Raw genomic sequence first — 22814 nt, forward strand, 5'->3', positions numbered from 1 at the left:
CATCCCTGTATTCCTGGGATAAAACCTACTTGATCATGATGGATGATTGTTTTGATGTGTTCTTGGATTCGGCTGGAGAGATGGCTCAGCCGTTAAAGGCTAAGCTCACAACCAAAAATCTATCCATTCTTATCACCTTGTACACAGCTCAAGTCCAAGTGGGTACATAAAACCAGATACACTGAAACTAATAGAAGAGAAGGTAGAGAAGAGCCTTGAATACTTGAGCACAGGGAAAAGTTCCTGAACAGAACACCAATGGCTTGTGTTCTAAGAGCAAGAATTGACAAATGGGACCTTAAAAAATCTCAAAGCTTCTGTAAGGCAAAGGACACTGTCAATAGGACAAAATGGTAACCAAGAATTTGGGGAAAGATCTTTACCAATCCTCCATCTGACATAGGGCTAGTATCCAATATATACAAAGAACTCAAGAAATTAGACTCCAGACAATCAAATAACCCTATTTAAAAATGGGATACAGAATTAAACAAAGAATTCTCAACTGAGGAAACTCAAATGACCAGGAGACACCTAAGGAAATGTTCAACATCCTTAGTCATCAGGGAAATGCAAATGAAATCAACCCTGAGATTCCACCTCATACCAGTCAGAATGGCTAAGATCAAAAACTCAGGTGATAGCAGATGCTGGCAACGATGTGGAGAAAGAGGAACACTCCTTCATTGTTGGTGGGATTGTCAGCTGGTACAACAACTTGGGAAATCAGTCTAGTCGTTCCTCAGAAAATTGGACATACTAATGATCCAGTTTTACCTGATGATCCAGTTTTACCACTCCTGGGCATATACTCAAAAGATGCTCCAACATATAACAAGGACACATGCTCCACTATGTTCATAGCAGCCTTATTTACAATAGTCAGAAGCTGGAAATAACATAGATGTCCTTCAACAGAGGAATGGATACAGAAAATGTGGAACATTCACACAATGGAGTACTACTCAGCTATTAAAAGCAATGAATTCATGAAATTCTTAGGCAAACGGATGGAACTAGAAAATATCATCCTGAGTGAGCTAGCCCAATCACAAAAGAACATGCATGGTATTCACTCACTGATAAGTGGATATTAGCCCAAAAGCTCAGAATACCCAAGATACAACTCACAGACCACATAAAGCTAAAGAAAACGGAAGAACAAAGTGTGGGTGCTTAGATCTTCTTGAAGGAGTAATAAAATACTCATGGAAGAAATAAAAACACAAAGTGTGGAACAGAGACTGGAGGAGGGGCAGTCTGGAGACTTCTCCACCTGGAGATCCATCCCATCTGTAGTCACCAAATTCAGACACTGTTGTGGATGCCAAGAAGTACATGCTGACTGGAGCCTGATATAGCTGTCTCCTGAGTGGCTCTGCCAGAGCCTGACATATACAGAGGCGAAAGCTAGGATGCTCCAGCTAACCATTGAAATGATCATGGGGTCCCCAATGGAGGAGTTAGAAAGAAGACTGAAAGAGCTGAAGAGGCTTGCATCCTCATGGGGAGAGCTACAATACCAACTAACCAGAGCTTCCAATGTCTAAATGACCAGCCTGGAAATATATGGAGGGACCCACGGTTCTACCTGTATATGTAGTGGAGTACGGCCTTGTCAGGCATTAGTTGGAGAGGAGGGCTTTGGTCCTGGGAAGGCTGGATACCCCAGTGTGGAGGGATTTGAGGGTGGGGATGTGGGAATGGCTGGATGCATGGGAGCACATCCTCATAGAAGCAGGAGGATAGGGGATGGGATAAGGGATTTCTGGGGGGTGGTATGGAGAAAGAAGATAACATTGAAATGTAAATAAATAAAATATTCAATAAAAAGTAGATGATGGAACTGGCTGTTGCAGTCGAGTGTTTGAGACTTTTTGTCAAAATTTAATATTACCCATATTACTGGGATTTCTTATAATCCTCAAGGACAAGCTATTGCGGAACAGGCCCATGGAACTTTAAAACAATATCTTCATAAAATAAAAAAGGTGGAGATATATTCCCATACTTCACAAATTTATTTAAATCATGTTCTTTTTATTTTAAATTTTTAAAAAATTTGGATGCCAAGGAACTTTCTACCCAGAGTCTATGGCATCCTACAACTAGGTATACTTATGTCTAGGTTAAAAAGAATGATACACTTACTAGCATATGGCATGATCCCGATCAGGTGTTTAATATGGGGAAGAGGGTATGTTTGTGTTTTTTCTGCAGGATGCTGAAGGAACATGGTGGCTGTCAGAGTGATTGGTAAGACATGCTGATGCTGGAACAAAGAATGATGCTGACCTGTGAGCTTGCTGAGTGCCCTGACAACGGTGACTGTGAAGCTATATTGGACATATGTTCCTGAACTACCTCTGTTTGCCTATATCCCAGATGGGATAAGTTGCCTTGTCTTAAGCTTTTAGACCTTGTGGGACAAAGAATTAAAAAGAGAAGTTATAATGACTCTTGTATTTTTCTTAATTGTGTCCAGTTATTCTGACTCAATTATGGACTGGTCTAGAAATCAATTCAATATTGAAAATAAGAGTTTTCGTTTGGAAGTCTGGTTCTGGACATTTTCAGAAACATATTTGGAAGTTAGTTGCAGTTCTCTATGATGTTATGTTACCAAGAGATAAAGTTGGGGCAGGATATGAATTTCAAACAGGTATTAGCACATGTGTTAGGCTCTTTTAATTGTCAAGTTAAAATTACTTTTGTTTCGTCTTACAGTATTTAATGTAAGTTGTGTTGATTGTACACCTTCTAATTGTGTTAGTATGTTGAATCCTGACATGTCTGTTAATGGGAGTCTATCAGCCAGCTTTTGTTTTATTGCCCTGAGTATTACAGAACCTTGGTATTCTGGAAAAAAAAAAAAAAGCTTGCAAGTACTGGAAGAAATAAATCAGGCTTTAATCAGAAACAAGAGGGTAGTGGGCTTGATTATTGCTGGTATAACAGCTTCAATTGCATTAATTGCTAGCACCACTGCTTCTGCAATTGCTTTGACACAAGAAGTTAAGACAGCTACTTTTGTTAATCATTTAGCAAAAAAAAAAAAAAATGTTACTAATGTGTTGATTATACAAGAGGATTTAGATAGGCATTTGGAACAATAAATTGATGCTCTTTATCCTATTCAAATTATTGGAAGGAGGTCCAGAGTTTAAGAGTAAGGAGCCATCTCAAGTATCATGCCAAATACCAAATGGATTTGTGTTACTTCTAAAATTTACAATGATATTCATTATAATTAGGAAAAAGTTTAAAGACACTTGCAGGGTACTTGGCATAATTCTAACACCTCTTTCGATGTTTTAACTTTGCATAGTGAGGTTATGAATTTAAAGAATGCTCCTCTGCTGAGCTTTGATGCTGCAGATACTGTTGATAAAACTGTCCATGACCTGAGGTCAGAATTTCCATTTTAGTCAAACTTCTAGAATGGCATATATAGCTTGATCATGCTACCCCTTTTTGTCCTAGGAATACTTTTATACCTGCCCATTGTGTTCAAGCTTGTCTTTAACAGCATCAACATGTTGGCAGCCAAAGTATATGTCTTGAAACTGAAAATGGACCCCCAGACAGAGTTATTAATTTACCAGGCTGGTATGCCATGTATGGGTAAGATTCTGCACAGAGCCTTACCAAACTAAGACAGATGTGCATTGCTTTTGATAATGCATATTCCATGATGGGTAAGGAAGGCATGCATGTCAGAACAACTTAAGATAGGCTCAGTCTTGTTTATTAAATAAAAGGGGAGGGAATGTGGAGAGCTTTGGGAACTGTTTTGTAGGAATCTGACATAGGCCAAGGACAAGGAAGTGGGCTTGAGGCAGGAATCTGACATTATACTAGAACAAAGAAGTAATTTCAGATAGAAATCTAAATCTAAAGCTAGAACAAAGAAGAAGGCTTCAGGCATGAAAATCACTTTGGGCTAGGACAGGGAAGTAGCCTCAGATAGTTTGGTTATTTTGATAAGCCCTTAGAAACAGTGATCATGGGAGTGATCACAGAACTTTGTTTATTGCCTTGCCTGTTCTTTGACTATTTATGTTTATTGTCTTGCTTGATTCTTGACTATTTGCATCTATTATATTGCTAGTTCCTCGACTTAGAACTGACCTTAATACTTGCATGTAATTAAAATAGTATAAAAGCAGATTGGGAAAAAATAAAAATTTAAAAGAAGTGTAATAAACAAAAACTGATAAGTTTCTAAATACATATGATTTACCAATTTAACTTAAGGCCAAACACCATAGTGAACACTGTGATTAGTACTTATGAACCTGATCCAGGAGGGTGGCTATAAATTTACATCAACCTGGACTCTACTTAGTGAGTTCTCAGCTATCCTAGGTTACAGAAAGAGATTTATTTTGAAAAATTAAATCAAAAGAATATAAACAAATAAAGCAAATCTGTAATGAACAATGATATTGAAACAGTAATAGTCTCAATAGAGAAAACCTCAGGAATAGAGTCTCCACTAAATTCTACCAGGCCTTAAGAGACTTGACACCACTGTTCTTCAAACTATTCTGTAAAATATAAAGGAAAGGAATACTTTTACACTCGTTCTATGAGTCCAGTACTACTATGATACCAAAACAAGACAAGAACACAGCAACAAAAGCAAACTGCCAGCCCAAAACCTCTCAGTTAAATACTAGCAAATTACAAATGAAGATCACATACTATAACCAAATTGGTCTCATTCTGGAGATTCAAGCATGGTACTGTAAATCATTAAATCATTAAACAAATTAACAGCAGGCAAGTAGTCTCAGGTCAGAACACAAGATCATCTCAATAGACATTGAATTCAGCATGCCCTTATGACTAAAAAGCTTGAAGAGATTAGGGAGGGGAGGCATACTTCAACAAAATCACCACTATATGTGAGAATTTAATAACTCATTCTAAATTGGAAAAAATAACATTTTTAAAAATTAGGAATAAGAAAATGGTGACCTCAATAGCACAGGCCCCGAAACTAGCAACTAATAAATGGAAATTTATGAAATTGAAAAACTTCTGCATGGAAAAAAAAAACCATCATTCAGACAAAGTGGGAGGCTACAGAGTAGGAAAAGAGTTTTACAAGTCCAGAACAGAGTTATTATCTAAAATATATATTTAAAAAACTAAAAAATATGGACACCAGTAAAACAACCCAATTTCAAACTGAGGCACAGAACTAAACAGAAAGTTTTCAAAAGATAAAACACAAAATGTTGAGGAGCACTTAAATGTTCAACATCCTTAGTCATCTGGGTAAATGCAAATCAAAATTACTTTGAGGTTTCAACTCACACCAGTCAGTGTGGCCACGATAAGAAAAACAAATGATAACTCATGCTGACAAGGATGTGGAGTAAGGGGAACACTCATCCATTGCTGATGGGAATGAAAACTTGTATAGTCACTAAGGAATTCAGGGTGGCTGAATAGCTCTACCTCAAAATCCATCTATACCATTCTTGGCCATAGATCCAAAAGATGCTTCTTCCTACCACAGAGACATTTGTTCATCCTTGCTTGTTGCTGTTTCATTTGTGATAGTCAGAGATTGTAAACAGCCTAGATGTCCATCAACAGAAGGATCAATAAAGAAAATGTGTTAAATTTATATAATGGAATATTAATAGACTTTTTTCTTTTTTAGATGCCTGTTTTGTTTTCTAATGTCAGACAGCAAGAAAGAAACTGACTTTGAATGTGTGAGGAGGACCTGGGAAGGAGACCCATAATCAGAATATATTGGATGAAAAAAATCTATTTTCAGTTAAAAAAAAGAAAATGCTAACCCATAGCCTCCACTCCTGAACACTGCCACTCTGAGCACACCCCTCTTACTCTGCTTTTGTATTTATAGCAGAATTAAAGATTCATTTACATTCTTTTGAAATATGAATATATGTATAATGTATATATTCATATCATTCTACAGCATGTTAAAGCAAGTTTATGAATTTATGTTGATTTATTTCTCTGAGTCATTTTTGTAATAAACCAGGTTGTGTTTCTTCTTGATTATTTTTTTAACTGAGGGTTTGGGCTTGCATTTCATTTGATGATAAACACTGACATTCACACGGAGAAGCATGAATAACTAACTCTATAGCTCTCTGCATAGTTTTAAATATATTTTTCAGATGTTCTTTCTGCAAGTTGAACACACCACCTGGGACTAAAAAGAAACTCTGGGCCTTGGGCCAGAAGAAAATTCCAACCACAATATCATATGTAATAAAAATATGCCAAAGGCCATTGTCAGTCTCTTGTGCAATGCTCCGTACCCCATGTCCTGGGATCTGATGGGCATTGTTGTTAGCAGTCATGACACTACAGTGAGGATCCAGCAAGACAAAACCAGAAAGAAAGTCATAAATCAATCTATGTCCTCCTTACCCTGTAACGGTAACTGCCATTGTAGAAATTTCGTAAGCAATATTATTACAAACAAAACAAAACAAAAAGCAAAAACAAAAACGCAAAATGAAAGCAAAAGGCTCAAGTTGGGGTCTTCATTTTATGAATTTTTACCTCTTAAAAATTGGCACTCCACCACTTAGATGTAGGAAATTGCGTTAGTTATTTACATCATCTGGGAGACTGTAGTGTAGCTGCCAATACTACTGCCAGCAGGCGAGAGTGCAGATTGTCTAGAGGGCATTGAGTCTAGAGATTATAGTCTTGCCAGCTATTAACTGTTAACTCACCTCTTCAGAACTGAAATTATAGCTCTTACTTAAGGGACAGGTAAAAAGAACACACCACCATTTGCTGAGTTTCGAAGAGCAGAGAAAAGACTCAAAATCATATAGGCACCTGAGAATGAGATCCTGATAGTCTAATATACCTGAAAAGCCTTGTAACTTTTTATATAGAGATAAAAAAAAGCCACACTTCCATTGCTTCAAGCTATCCCAGACAAACCCTTAGTCCATGACATTGTCATTAGAGGTCCAGTAAATTCTTACGTTTTACAGACAAATACTGTAGCAAGATCTAGGCATTTTCAAGATGCCTTTTCACAACTTTTAAATAGGAAAATGTAACTGGCATTTCTTAAATATTTTAAAACTCTTGGGTGCTAATTGCAAGGTGTTGAGAAAAATCAATGATGGTTCTAGCAAAGACTTTAGTAATTCTGATCTTCCCAAGAGATGTCATAAAGATTACAATCCTAAAACCCACAATCCTATGATTGGTCAAGTTAAAATGTATTCAGCAGTACTAGTTAATTACAATACTATGAGAATTTTAAACTCTGGAGTAGCCAGTTTTTATTAACAGTAATTTTTAACATTTAAATACATTTTAATATGGGTTTGGGGAGGTTAATTCAAGTACTGACAATTTCTATGATGTTTTCGTAATTTGCTAATATCATTTGGGCACTGAAACTACACTTGACGGTAGTAATAACCTAACAGTACACTGCATAGAGATAGAATACAAAATACAAGAAAGAAAGAGAAGTCTGGAATATGGATGACAGCATTATCAAGCAAGAGATGTTCAAACTCAAGAAGCCAAGGAAAGTTCTGTATCACATCGCGGCGACTCACACATATAGTTGCCCAGAGCAGCCCTTACTTTCTTTCTACAATGTTCTTATTCATGCTGTTTTAAAATTATTCAATTTTAAGGACTACTCTTTCCCTTAACTACTTCTGTTTGATAAGATTGTAAAGAGTACATTTTTCTACTATCCTCTTTTAATGATTATAGCCCCCATCTTGCCCCTAAAATGGGTTGAAGTTAGTTTTTATTAATATTTGTCTCAAGGGCTAATCCACATAGCAAAATTAGAAGTCATGACTTTTCACATGACCTATCATTCTGTAAAACTCAATACATAGTGCTTCCTAAGCAACTTCACTCTGCCAGTGACTGGGGATGGTGATAATATCCACATTCAAACCACAAACTAGAGAAGAAAATAAAAACACAACCTAGGGCTCTTTGCCACTCTGTGATAGTATGGACTGAAAACGCCAATGAATAATTAAAAAGGGAGAGGGGAGCCTAATATCAGTCATTTGATAAGATGAGCAAGCATTCTTGACTACCTTTGGAAGTCAACTTACAATACAGCTGCCTTCCAAAGTCAGAAAGTAGGGAAGGAGTTTCTGGGACGTTTGATTCTGTGTGCTTCTACCTCTAGCTGCAGATTCTCCTGGAATCAGTAAGCTTTGCGTTGGCCTAAGCTTTGAGAATATGAGACATAGAGATCACTTACCAGAGGCTGTGTATGTGTCTGTGTCTGTTAAAATAGCAGAAGGACAAAAATAGAAACAGTTACACAAGTATCAAAATTGGGTCATAAGTGAATCAGGCAGTTCTGTTTTGCATTCTTTCATCAATTCAATTTTGAAATTCCTTTTTTCCCCATTAATATATTTATTTACCCATTTTACATCCTGATTGCAGCCACTCCCGTCTTCACAGTCCCCCCCCCTTCACATGACCCCACCCCTGCCTCTTCACCTCTAAGAAGAGGAAAGTCCCTCCTGGACAACTAGGGGGAAGGGAAAAAGATGTAGGAAGAGCCTGGGGGAGAATGCCTGGAGGCTGAATGGAAATGCAGGGAACATGCCAGAGATCTGGGGTTGGGGGAGGCCCCAGGCAGTCCACAGGGATGACTCTAGCAGTGGGAGATATCGAACCTGAAGTGTCTACCTCCTCTAACCAGGCAGAACTCCCTCCAACAATTGTTAAAAAGAAAAATGCCTTGAGACCTTTCTGTATATCACACCCATACAATTTCCCAAACTTAGAAGGTAAAACACCTTTGTCAGTCTATCAAAACAAAAGTTTTCTTTTTTTAGATCCTACTTCTGTCTTCAAAGAGGCTCGCAGCTAAGACTTGGAAAGCACACTCCATAGGCAGAGGGTGTGGGTGGATGCCTGTAAACACAGTTCTCTGCTCTCCTTTGAAATTATACTTGTAAAAGTTATTACGCAGGAAATCCCCATGGATGAGTAATGCACTGAATAACTAACTACTCAACACACTGTAAAAATCCTAGAAATAACAATAGAGGAAAATAGTCAATGTCTTCTTCCACATTTCTGAGAAATGCAACTAAACACTTTCACTAATCATTTACCCACTGTTGAATAACAGATGATTGGCTACCTGCTTAACATAATGAGATTCACTAGGCTCAGATAAGTTCAAATGCCAATATGCAATATGATTTTATACAAAGCAAGTATAAAATCAAAATACTTTATTTTCATTTCACTCACATTCAGAACTTTTAAAGGATCTCTAGAAATTTGGTGTATTTTAAACTTATTTTTATTATATGTATATCCCACATACATGGAGATACTCATGGAGGACATAAGAGATGTCACATTCCCTGCGTGACAGGCAGTTGTGAGTTGCTCAGTATGGGAGATGGAAACGGAGCGTGAACTCATCTGCAAGACCAGAAAAGGTAAATTCAGGAACACTGAATTTGGTGTATCATTGATGCGTGATATAGAAAAGGAATTAAAGGTCAGAGAGATGACTCAGTGAATGAATGCATCTTCTACCAAGAATGATGACCAGGGTTCAGTCCTAGGGACATATGTAGTGACAGAGAGAATCCACCCTGCATTATGACACACACATACACACCGATTCAGATGCACAACAAATTAATTAACTATGTAATCAAAACAGTTTTTAAAAAGCTTTAAGTAACCTTCAACAACTTACATAATTTAAAATAATACAGAAATTTCTAATCATATATCACCAGGCAGGCAGTTTCATGTGATGAGTAAGACTCTAAAGAGCTTGAAGGCAGATTAACTAGAGTTGTAATTCTGATCTAATATTCTACCAGTCAGCAATGTTGTACAATCAGGAACTTTACTTCTGTAGGTCTCAGTTTCCTTCCCTGTAATACAGAAGATGATAAGAATGCCTGTCTCTGGAGGGTACAAATCATGACTAAAATATATTTACTAAAAAAAAAAAAAGTTTTAATTTACCTCAAAGAATGTATGTAATGACAAGTAAAAATTCATAAAGTGACTTAAAGGTGTATCTAGCTTCAGAAAACTAATAAATGGATATTTTGCAACTAGGCCTCATCATGGTGCTTCTAAAATCATTTTTGGGTGGTGGAGGAAGTGCCGCTAGTCCAATACCACATAAGTCTACCTGTGATAACACGAACCCAGGTAAGTATCTAGCAATTTCCAACCTACCACAGCTGGCAACTCAACACTCATGGGCACAGGAATATAATTTCAATGCATAAATTCATTTTGTTAGTACATTCCATAGATACTGGGGAGTGGAAAACTCTTTCTACTCTCCACCCACGATCACCTTTTGCTGCCTTTAATTCCAATTACCTTTTTCTCTCAAACATTAACATAGTTTTGCAACTCTTTAAATATGTTCTCTCTACTAAGAAAACATACATTAACATTACTTGCTATCTGATGTGTGTATGTGTGTGTGTGTGTGTGTGTGTGTGTGTGTGTGTGTGTGTGTAGAAAAACATAAATAAATATACATGTAGTCCACCTGGTCTGTGAGCTTCTACAATTTTGTTTTAAGGCAATTACATGTAAAATCTAAACTCTCTTTAAAATTTTTTAAGAGTTTTACTTCTATACAGTTCACCTCTCACAAATCCAGTCATCTAAAATGTACATCCTATCCATTTCAAGTTCACTGCTCCGTCTTCTCAAACATTTACAGCCTTGGCTCTGGGACCTCATATTAGAACATCATCATTGCAAGAGGAAGCCCTGTGCACATGCTCGCTGACTTCATGTTTCCCACTGCTTTACTCGTTTTTTCTAAACTATAACGTTTTTCCAACTGTCTTCTCCATAATCTTGTCTTCAATGTCAAACTTAAGTGTTTTTCCCCCCAAAATAACCTAAGCCTATCTTTTCCTATCCCTCTGTCAAAGTAGCAAATTATACCTTTTCCAGTTTAGCTACTGTGTTTTCCTTGACTCTGTCATAGTCTTCATTTGACACTGATATCCACGAATCTTTCCTGGAGACATACACGAAATACAGTCCTTGACTTTGACTGGCAGTTGGCTGGTGCATGCACATTAAGAGAAGAGACAACAGGGCTCAGAGACACATTTATTCATGTCTTATCCTCAATATGATGATTTCACCTGAAAGTTTACACAACGGTGACAGATACTAAACACTGTCATGATTTTCATGCTGCAGAACAATGTTCTTGCATCTAAAATCAGCTCTGTGATTGACGGTGCCCCATTGTTTGATTTGGTTGAACCTGATCCCTACAACCTGCGTGAGGTCACATTACCATGCTACACATGGATACGGAAAGCTGTCGGAGTGTTGTTTTAGAAGATGTGCAAGGATGGTAGGGGTCATATGCTGCCAGGAATATGGTTTCGTGGCATGATATAGCTGTCTAATGGACCATTGGTATCCCTTCAAACATCTGAGTTGATTAAACTTTAGCCACCCAGGGTCTATAAAACAATAGTAGTCAAGCCAGATAGCTTTAGATGTATACCTTCAAAGTATTTTTCAGTCTCTGAGCTGAATTATGATTACAGTTTTAAAATTCAAGTATAAAAAAAATCACAAAAATAGAAAAAACAGAGCAAAATAATGTTTCTATCATTCTTCATTAATACAAAGAAATGCTGTCTTCCATGTTCCCCTCTCTAAAGTCAGTTACATTGTTTCAATTGGCTTGCAATTGAATTGTGACAAAAAATAAAATATAATATTATCTGAAAGTGAATAACCCTCCATCATTCCTATCAAAGACCTATTTTTATGAAATTTTGTGTATGTGTATACTGTACTTGTGTGTGAGTGTGTATGATATACACCATATGCATATGCATATATATGTCTGTATCAAACAGAAAGGATTAGCCCTCTGTGACACTCAAAATTTAAGTGAAATCAGCATCATGACTATCTCACACCTAAAAAGACCCTTAGGTTCTCAATTTGTGTCTTCAGTCTCAACCGGAATCCACAATGGCCGAGGTTAGGCATGAAGTAGAAGAAAGAAAGGAAGGGGAAGTAAAATGTATTTATTTCTCTTCTATATCAAGCATAAGGAACTGGTGGTTCTTCATGCTTCATGATATGCTTTGTGGCCCTAAGTTTAATGGGCTGACTCTGAAGACAGACACGGTCAGCTCTGATCAGTTTCTTGTCTTGTTCAGCATTAACAACACAGTTTGTGATAGTTTGGTTCATCATTGTTTTATTTGTAATATTTTCATTCTTTGGGGATTTCTTACATGCAATGCAGTGTATTTTGATCATACACACTTCCTGTGCCCCTCTAATTCATTCCAGGTCCCCGTCACAACTCTTATGTCTTCTTCTGTGTATATTTTTTATGGTGCATTGAGTCCAATTAAAGAGGGAATCAAAAAATCAGTGCATGGTTTACAGCTGAAGGATGAAAGGCCCTTAAAGTGTCACCAATTCTTTGCAAAAATAAAGATTTTTGTTTGGTGGGTTAGAGTTTTTCAGACACAGTCTTGTTATACAATCCAGGCTGTCCTGGAACATCCATTCTCCTCCTTCAGCCCCCAAATGCTGTGGATACAACCATGTACCCTCACACTTTGCTTCAAATAAAAAATTATAAACTTTCAATCTTTAAATAATTTTCATTACACTTCATTTAGAATTATAGTATGTTTCAGAATATCATGGAGCTACCAGGGTTTGGCGTCTAAATACTAACAATTACTTTACATCCCCAATGCTCTTTGACCTCTATAAGGTTATTGAACTGTAAAAGAAAAGCCCCCAGATATTTGTGGTTAAAGCTTCTTCCAGTACACAGCTTTTCTAAGGCAGTGGTAAACCACAAACCTACAGTTAGAGATTAACCTCTGCATCATGTAACAAGAATCCCGAGTGTCCCTTGAAGTGGTAAAGATTGTGGTGTTCTATTCAAGAAAATGTGGTGGGATTTAAAGCCTCCCCCCCAAAAAAAAAATCCTCCAAATCGAGGATTAAGTGGGAATTTGCTTAAGTTTTTTTTTTTTCTCAGCAAAAAATCAGGACTCCATTTACTTCTTTCTTACGTTAACATGCACTAGTGCCTTTGAGTGAGCAGACTTTTTGCTGGGCTAGGATCATTCTCTTACCTCTACTTCACAATTACAAACAAAAGACTGCAAGGGTTTCTGGTGGAAGGACTGGAAAAGCAGAGGAGGATTGTAACCCCATAGGAAGATCAACATCTGCTGGCCAGACCACCCAGTGCTCCTAGACCACCAACCAAGGAGTAGACACCGAGGGACCCATGGCTCCAGATACACATGTAGCAGAAGATGGCCTTTCTGACAGCACTGAGAGGGGAGACCCTTGGTCCTGTGGAGGTTTGATAACCCAGTGTAAGGGGATGAGGATGGGTGGGTGGGGGAGCACCCTTATAGAGGCAAAAGGGAAGGAGCGAAGGTAGATATGGGATGGGGGTCTTCTTGGAGAACATTCAGAGACAGAACCCAAAATCCCTGAAAATCTTGGTGCTGAGGGGTTTGTGGAGGGGTAACCGGGAAGTGGGATATCATTTGAGATGTAATAAAGCGAATGAATGATTCATTTAAAAAAAGAAAAGAAAAAAGAAAAATAGGAGAGCGTGGTAGGGAGATTTCATTGATAAGCAAATATTATATTTAAAAAAAACAAGTAGCATGAAGGTGGGGAGATGAATCAATCACTCAGAGTTCTTGTCATGCAAGCAAGTATAAGGACCTGAGTTTGATCCCTAGCACCCAGAAAATAAAGTCAGGCTGTTATCCCACTATGATGAGGCAGAGACAGGCAGAGCCCTAGGACTTATAGTTAGCCAGTCAAGTTAAATTGGAGACTTAGTAGTTCAGTGAGAAGCCCTGTCATCTAGAAAAAAGAGATAGATAGAAATGTAGGAAACAGGTCTCCATATAGGCATACATACACATGCATGTACACACACATATATGAATGCATATATACACAAAAAAGCTATAATACCAATCCATTTTATGTTAAATAGCCTGATATTAATCAGAAATAATATGCACTCAAGAATGTTTCTCAAAGTTTATTTTGATTTTTATTCATCTTGTAGAGTGTAGAGGTCAAATTCATTTTACCTAAACTAATGTATTTCTCTCCATTTTTTTTCTCTTCTATGATGTAGGAATATTTGATTCATCATTCTCTATCCAGGAAAAAATTTAATTCTACATATTAGATAATCTGAGGTTTGTAGGTTAATGAAAGACACATGAAAAAGAAAGTTGTCTAATTCACTAACATATCTAATGTATGTAATAAAATCTCCCTAAGCTCCCGACACAGGCTTATGACTCATGTAATCGGCACATAGCCAGCTATACACAAACTGTAGACACATAATGAGACATCGATGATTTCCCAGTTTATCACAGTAGTTAACAGAGGACCTTGCAAACAGAAGGGCTTTGCTAAAAGGAATTGAACGACCACATAAATGCTGGTATTAACAGTCAGATCCTCTGCTTCTCCTTCAATAGTAGTGACTAAAGACATTGCTCAGGACTGTTGTACAGAGTTCAAACATGGGGACACAAGGACACTGTACTTTATCAGCTTAATATAATCATTTGTTTGGTCCTGTCACAGAGATGGTAAAATTCTGGATCCATTTTCATTCTCACTAGCAAATAGGTTGTCTTTTGTTCATGATCAGCTCCACATCCACACCACATCTTATTCCCACACTAATGCTCATTCTAGCAGCAGCCCCCAGATGCCCCGAAATGAGCTGGTCGGGCACCACCTCTATCTCAAATCTACCTGTGCCCTAAAGCCAGCTCCAGGATTTTCAGGGATTTTTGACAGCCATGGATCCTGTCTCTGCATGTTCTCCAAGCTAAACATGCTTAGACTTGAGCACACCTTCCAGTAAGCAGTCCAATGTTATCAACACCCCAAAGCTACTGCGGGCTGAACCCTCGCTAGAGTTCCCCTAAAAGGTTCATGAAGGGAACAACAGTCAACAAAGGATTTTAGGTTTGATAAAGAAAAGAAACAAGGAAAACAGGCTTTAGATGCCATTGAGTGGAAGCATGCGCACGTGCGCGCGCGCGCACACACACACACACACACACACACACACACACACACACACACACATACACATGCTGGAAAAGTCTTCCCCAGCTCATCTATGAAAAACAGCTTCCTCTGGTGTAAATGAGTTGGGCTGAGATGCTTGCAGCCTGCTCCCAAGTCATTAAGAAACTAATGAACTTCAAGGGAGTAGAAACTTTTTTTAAAAAAACACAGTGCAATTAATGGGCAATATATCATTTTGTTTTCTTTCCATTGTGGTGAATGTTGCATCTAAAACTATTCAAAATTATTATAGTTGTATAGTTACGTTAAAAATTTGCTTTGTGCATTGTGCATCTATTATAAAATAGTTCCTGAACAGCCCAATTAAACCAACATTTACTGAACCTCTGGTGCATGCTGAACATTAGACCATAAATTTTATACAAATAATTTGATTTAATACACATATCATTTCTTGCTAGATAGTGAGTCCATTTTATAGACCGTTAACCCTGTATTTAAAGAGGTTGGGGAAAGAATGTGAAGGCACTAGAGTTTAAGAATTAGCTACCTAAAAGTCAAGTTTCCTGTACATTGCCCAAAAAAATATAAATTTATAGTATCTTAAAAAGACAATCTCTCAAATGATTGCATCTCAGTCTCACAGCAACTTCTAGACTGTACTCTACCTGTTTTGAAAGCATCATAGAGTTGCAGACACAAAATTAGAGCCGAATCTGCCTTCATTTCAGCCTAATCTTGAAGTGAAAATTGGCCAGGTCCCAACATGGTTAGTTACCTTAACCAGGAGTTAACTGCATTTTTTTCTTTAGACTCAGAGAGAAATAAAAGATCACTTTGATAGTAAGTGGCACACACTTGTGTATATCTAAAATATGAATAATTCTAATCTATAAAAACTATAACCCACCTGTCTTCCTGCTGAAAGACATTCTAAGTGTAAGGTGGGATGAGACATATTTTTCTTACTATTTTTCTTCCATTATACACGTTCATAGCATACTTAACTTGTGCAACTACATACTTGGTACTTGGCAATGTTAATAAAGATACAATTGAAAAACCGTGCTGTAAAATTACACTTGGCAAGTTTATTGTTGTGTGCATTATGTTTTCCAATGTACACAGCTTTGACAACAATGTCGTTTGTATTGGGCAGGTGATGGATAAGGAACTCGAGGAGCCGGCCAGCAGGGCGATTTGAGTAGCGATAAGTAATTAATACAATAATGTCATCCTTTAGAAGCGGATGAAGGAATTTTCACACATTGTATTGGCTCCAGTGATTTTTTGCACACGCTGACCTAAGAAATCATCCTCCTTTAAAGTGTACAGTTCTCTATATACTCAAACCAGTTCTTTTAAATACAGCTGTGAAATTCCAGCTGATATTTACCCTGGATTGGAAGCAGAGCATATATGTGTGATTCCAGATCTTGGTGCTCTAAGGTCACTTTGGTGTGGAAGAATCAAATGCCATGTCTGCATCTAACTATATGCAAATTGTGACCCTTCTGTCAAGGAAATGCAAGAGCCCTGACAAGCGCTTTGTGGCCTCATTTCTCTACATTTTCCTGAAGAACGTGATTGAAGTGCAGGAGAGCCGAGCTTTTAACATCGTTAACCTTAAAGAGCCCTAAAAGCATCCCACACCCTCCTGAACACTGAATGCCTCTGAAGTAAGGAGGACGTGTTGCATCTCGAGGACATCTGATTTCTAACCTGCGACCTCTTACTTTCAAGCTTTCACAGTCTCGGGAATTGCAAAGAAAACAGCATAAAAGCCCCTCGCAGATTAGCAAAGCATTACTGTCCTCAGCACTTCAGCAGATGAACCCACCCTGATCCCAGACTATAAAAACGCCTTCTGAAGGCTGTCCAGCTCCGCTTTGATTTTTGGCCCAAGTCTTAATTTTCTCACAAAGCGTAGATCTGTATTTCATTAGGGAAACCATCTTAAGCCCCTCTGTGCCCCGACATTTTTTGACAGGAATTTCTTTTCTACAGATTCATTGGTATTAATTTTGAAGATGAACCAATTTGTATCAAAATACATTTTAAAATCAATAGATTATTTGAATTGAAATTTTATCCAAGTAAATCCCCACGGTTCTGCTCCTGAATTTTTTTCATTCTTGTCTGTTACACTGTCTGCATATCATATCCTTATGTGAAAAGTGGACTTATTCAGATAAAGTTGAGATTTTCTTCCCAAGCCTTCAACATTATTCTTGATTTCTTTTTTCAACTGTGTCTATAGATTCTCAAATGACAACCACCACATCACAAGGAGCTAGCAAGTTGGATCACTGAATAAAGGCACTTGCAACAAATTCTGATGAACTGAGTGTCAATCCCCAGGACCATACAAGGTAGAAAGAAAGAACCAACTCTGTCAAAACGTCCTCTGACTACCATCTTCTCCCCTTAGGGCAAACACAGATATACTCTCACCATAGTAGGTACAGAGACACTACAGACACACTGAAAAGATAAAATAAGAAAAAATATAAAAATGTTACAAAATCCTTTTATTCCATACAACATAAATAATGTCAACAGAATCAAGGTCCATGTACAAAAACATAGCAATAAAGGGAAAGCAGAGATTCTGACTGTTCTACTAAGAAACAAGGTATTAAATGTTTCATATTCAAAGTATTAACCAAACTATTAGCCTTTGGAATTAAATTCACCTTCATAAGAAATTAATCTAAGATAAACAATTTCAAGTAATTACAATTAAGTAGTTTTATTTTATAGGGTCACTTGAGACAAATGTGTATGTTTAATCACAAAATCACTGCCTTGAAATGGGAGCTGATGTCTACAGTCTCATCAAAGATTTTCTTTGTCTGAGTTTTCTAAAGTGGTGCAGTGTGTGTTAGTTGGAAGAAAACATGACATCCATTGGCCCAGCTCCCTCGACATGAGTCTGACCAGAAGAAATTCCATAGAAGAATACCTATATACAACACTTGGCAGACAGCAGAGAATCATTGATGTCAATTTTAATGTCTTAGCTTTTTAATCAGAATAAAGACAATATTCTGTTTTGTGAGACAATGCTAAAAGATTAATGCCAAGCTGCATGGACACAATACCAGAGACATTACAACTCTCAGAAACATTTTTGGTTTGCTTCTATCATTAGTGAAAATATTAGCAACCCTCTCTCATATGAGCTGAACATAACGTAACTTTGTGCATCACTGAATGCCTTCATGAAATGTCCACCTAACAAATAGGTTTGCACTGTGTGCAAACTCATTCAAACAGGGTGCCTTCCTCAGGAACCATTCAGGCAAGGAAAATGAACTTTAAATGATATCATATATTTATGGAGCAGATATCCACATCATGGGATCCTTTAGATCAATGGTTCTTAATCTTCCCAATGCTGCAACCCCCATAATACAGTCGTGGTGATTCCAAGCCATAAAATAATTTTTGTTGCCACCTCATAACTCTAATTTTGCTATGAATTACATTACAAGTGCATATCATGTTACACCATAGTATTCTTAGAATGTAGCGCCTTAACACTTTATCTTCTGTATTTACTGAGGGTTTATTGCTACTATACTGTTCTTTGAATTGTAATAGAAATATCTGATATACCAGATAGCTAATTTGTGACCCCAAAGGAGTTGAAAACCCACAGGTTAAGAACCACTACTGTAGATGGTCATGGTAAAAATAGTGCCCTGACTTCAAATCTGAGAATCTGTTCGACTCCTTTTCTACAATGATCATGCTAGATCACTGTTTCAATAAAGAGTTGGTTATGGTTTTATTTAGGTTATTGCCTTGAAAAATAATTACTAAAATAAGTAGATTGTTGGGAAGATATAATATCTGTGTGAATACATACCTATATGCATATTTATTCAAGTATTTCTATGAAATATTTTATGTGATACAAGCAAATGTATAGTATTTATAATTGTTCATGTAATAAAGAAAGAGACTCTGGATAGAAATGATCAAGACAAAATAAAACAAGACCGACAATCCTTAAAGCCAACTAATAATCCTTAAAACCCTAGTTCTTAAGTCAGCCTCTAATTTGTCTCTGTCTTCTCTAACAGACACCAAACATCAAAACACAGAGCAAACATATTAAGATGCAAAATCCAAATTTATCATGAGTCTGAAGATCCAGCTTTCATCAGCGATTGTGGAAAGTGTCTTCTGTAGGGTTTCTCATACATGATAAGTAAAGAGATAAAAGAACAGAATAGTAGCAATAAGCCCCTCACTACATACAGAAGATAAAGTGTTAAGGAGATACATTTTAAGAATACTACGGTGTGTAACGTGATAAGCGCTTTGTCAGATGAAGCCTCTACACGAACTGATTTGGGAGAAGCTCAGTTCATAAACTAAAGGTGAACAAACTGACAAATGCTACTCAATGTGTCATTTCCCTCATTGGTAAAACAAAGAAACTAGAATGCAGAGGTTCCGAGGTCAAGAGAGTCTCAGAGTGGCTCACCTGGATTGATGAACAATGTTTTCATGAAAGGAAAAAAACAATGATGTCATTAGAATCTTAGGAACGGGAAACAACTGGAGAAGAAAATACTGTTTCTCGATTTGAATGACAACCCAGTGCCCAGTTGCCAGACCAGGGACTCTCTGTGGCAAAGTCTATCAGTACTCCATCACAGTAGAGCTACCTACTTTGGAGTAAAACACCTGGCTTTCACTCCAAATGTTCCAGAAAACTGAAAAGCGACTCAAAATTATATCTCCAAAAGAAGTAGTGAAAAAATTGTCTGGGAGAAAATAAGAAATCCTAAAACTCACAATGTCAAAAAACGCTATGACCATGTATTTTTCTATATTTACTTGAATACAAAAAAAAAAAGCTTGGAGTTTGGTTGGGGTTTTTGTTGTTTTGTTTTTAGAGTTGTTTGTTTGTTTGTTTGTTTGTTTGTTTTGAGAGTTTGTAGAATACAGGCTGGCCTCAGGCTTGCTATATAACAAGTAAGGATAGCTTTAAATTCCTGATCTCCATACCTCTGCCTCCTAAGTGCTGGAGGTATAGGTACAAACCACAACTCCCAGCCTGCAAATTAGAGATTTTAATCATATAAAAATATTATAGATATAAGCATGGCAATGTCCATACAAATTTACAAATACACCATATATCTTATACACCATAAAATCATATATGATGTCTACTCAGCAGTTAAGTATGAGAGTGAATGAGATGGCAATGTATGGTTAATTAGATTTGTTAGCTTATTTATATGTGAACTATATAGAAGAACTTGTACATTCAGGCCTGTGAAGTGAAATTTTCTCCCCCGAGAAAGGATCCATCACCCAGCCATGGCTCCACAGTGAGAGATTCTCTGTTCAAACCCTGAATTCTCAGCTTGTTTGTGAAATTAGTAGCTTTTAATCTGTTCACTGTGTGAGTGGGAAATGGAAGCAATATCTGCCTCAATTTGTTCTGACAATTAAGTGGAACAATCCATTCCAGGCACACAGGAAATATCCAAATGATCAGGCTATCCATTTATTTTAACTCTTAAAGCTCTCTCATTCTCTCTCATTCTCTGTGTGTGTGTGTGTGTGTGTGTGTGTGCGCACGCGCGCGCGCATTTTGGGAACAAAGACAGTCCAATACATATTTTGATAATGAATATACTCTATCCTGAAAGTATAATTAATTGAAATATCTTATTTCATTACTATATGGATGACTGCAATTATGAAAACTCAACTCATTTTAATTTTATTTTATCCATTCATATAAATATTAAGGAGCTTTGACACAAAGCAAAAAAAAATCAGCTTTTATCTTATGTCTTGTCATTCAATTTCCAGATGAATATTTTATCAGCATACTCAAGAATTAATTTTATGCAATAGTATCTTACAAAAATTTAATATTAAAATATATAAAAACATGAAAAAATCTTTCACTGCAGTGTCTATGGTGTAAGATACAAGTAAATTTAATTGGATAAATCATTTTCAATTTGTCAAAGTCTTGCATTTGCCAAGCCTCTCTGGAATGGGCTATATTAGCTCATTTGGTAAGAGAGATATTTAGGGAAATGTTTGTTGTCACATGGAGCCTTGGAAATCTTTCTAATACTTCTCCATGAGAGGTAAACATTTTTTTTCTTTTAGAGTCATACGCAGACTAAAACTTTAATACATATAATTTCACTTGGGTTACAGATTGACAATAGTACATACATTAGAAAAAACAGGTCTCACTGGGTTTCAGAGTGTTTTTCTATGTTTGGTTATTAGAGTCCAAATGCAAAAGTGGCAATGATAGACTGTTACATCGGCATCTGGTTAACATTACCCAAATGAATCATGAAAAAGAAGTGACGGCCGGATTGGAGCCAGGGCAACCAAGAGATACCGAAGATAATGCCTGTGTTTTGAACCGAGAGGCTTTCCAGCATCTCTGACCTAATGCCACATATGTCTTAATTTAAAGTGAAGGGTAACTGTGATAACAAGCAAGAACAATTATAGTTTCAACTTGAAGGCTCAGACCAAATAGAAATGAGTTACGGTAGTGTATTTTCCAAATCCAACAAAAGGTCATCTCTGCCCAAGAGCTCTTAGAACCTCTCAGTTAGATTTCTATTCAAAACTGCTTAATGTTTTTCTAAATAAGCAATAAACTGTATCTGGTTCTTTGTGTCAAGTTAAAACAAGACTTTTATCTACAAGCTTGACAGGTGAAGCCACACGAAGCTTTACAGCTTTAAACATAGCTTTTAAAAAAAATCGCACACACTGTTTTATGCTTCTCAGGCTAGACAACAAAGTTATGAGAGGGTTTCCCCATAGCTTTAGTGTAAATGTCCCCACCTGACACATCCAAAGCCTGACTTTCAAATGCTGCTGCTGTTCACACCTGCAAGTCCACAGCTGCCAACAAAGGGAGACAGGAACTTCTCCCACCTACACACCTGTCGGATGGGTGGATGCCTTTAACCCCTTGTCTTCTCTTGATCGATTCCCACAAGAAATAGAAAAGAGTGCACTACAAAGGGGTGGGGTGGGGCGGGGGCTAAGGAGAGCAGACAAACAAAACTGCTCCCATTTAAGACAAACTTAAATGTTTAGTTATAGAACGCAGCTGGCAACATATAGGTAGGGAGGTTTACATTAAGTGGTGGAAGCTCTCACAATTGCTCCTCACGAAAATGAAAAAAATATAAGGCTTTTCATATAACACCAAAAGAACATGTTATTATTTGGAATAAACTAAGCTTACATCATTTTGTAGTGTATGTATTAACCAAATTTTAATATTAGAAAATTTATTAAGGATAGATTTTGTGTGTGTGTGTGTGTGTGTGTGTGTGTGTTTGGTTTCCCAAAAGTACTACAGAATGAAAAAGGAAAATGTATAACTTGTAGAGATTAAATGTTGGCACACTGAATTCAGTGTCTGGTATGTTCACATGATTTAAAATACAACACGCAATTATTTAACCTACTTTTTTAGGTAGACTTTAGTTGATAATAGATGAATCATTAAGAAATTAACAAAACTACATCCATTTGAGGTAATGTTTAGTAAACCAAACTACTCATTAAATAAGTAGGAAAAAAAGCTTTTAAATCTTATCATTGTACAAGTTAAAGGGATCCCATTATAAAAATCCAAACTATTTCACTTGCAGCAACATATTAAAAAATACATATACACA

This window comes from Grammomys surdaster, unplaced genomic scaffold (genome assembly GCF_004785775.1).
Source record: "Grammomys surdaster isolate TR1022 unplaced genomic scaffold, NIH_TR_1.0 185, whole genome shotgun sequence".
Taxonomy (NCBI): Eukaryota; Metazoa; Chordata; class Mammalia; order Rodentia; family Muridae; genus Grammomys; species Grammomys surdaster.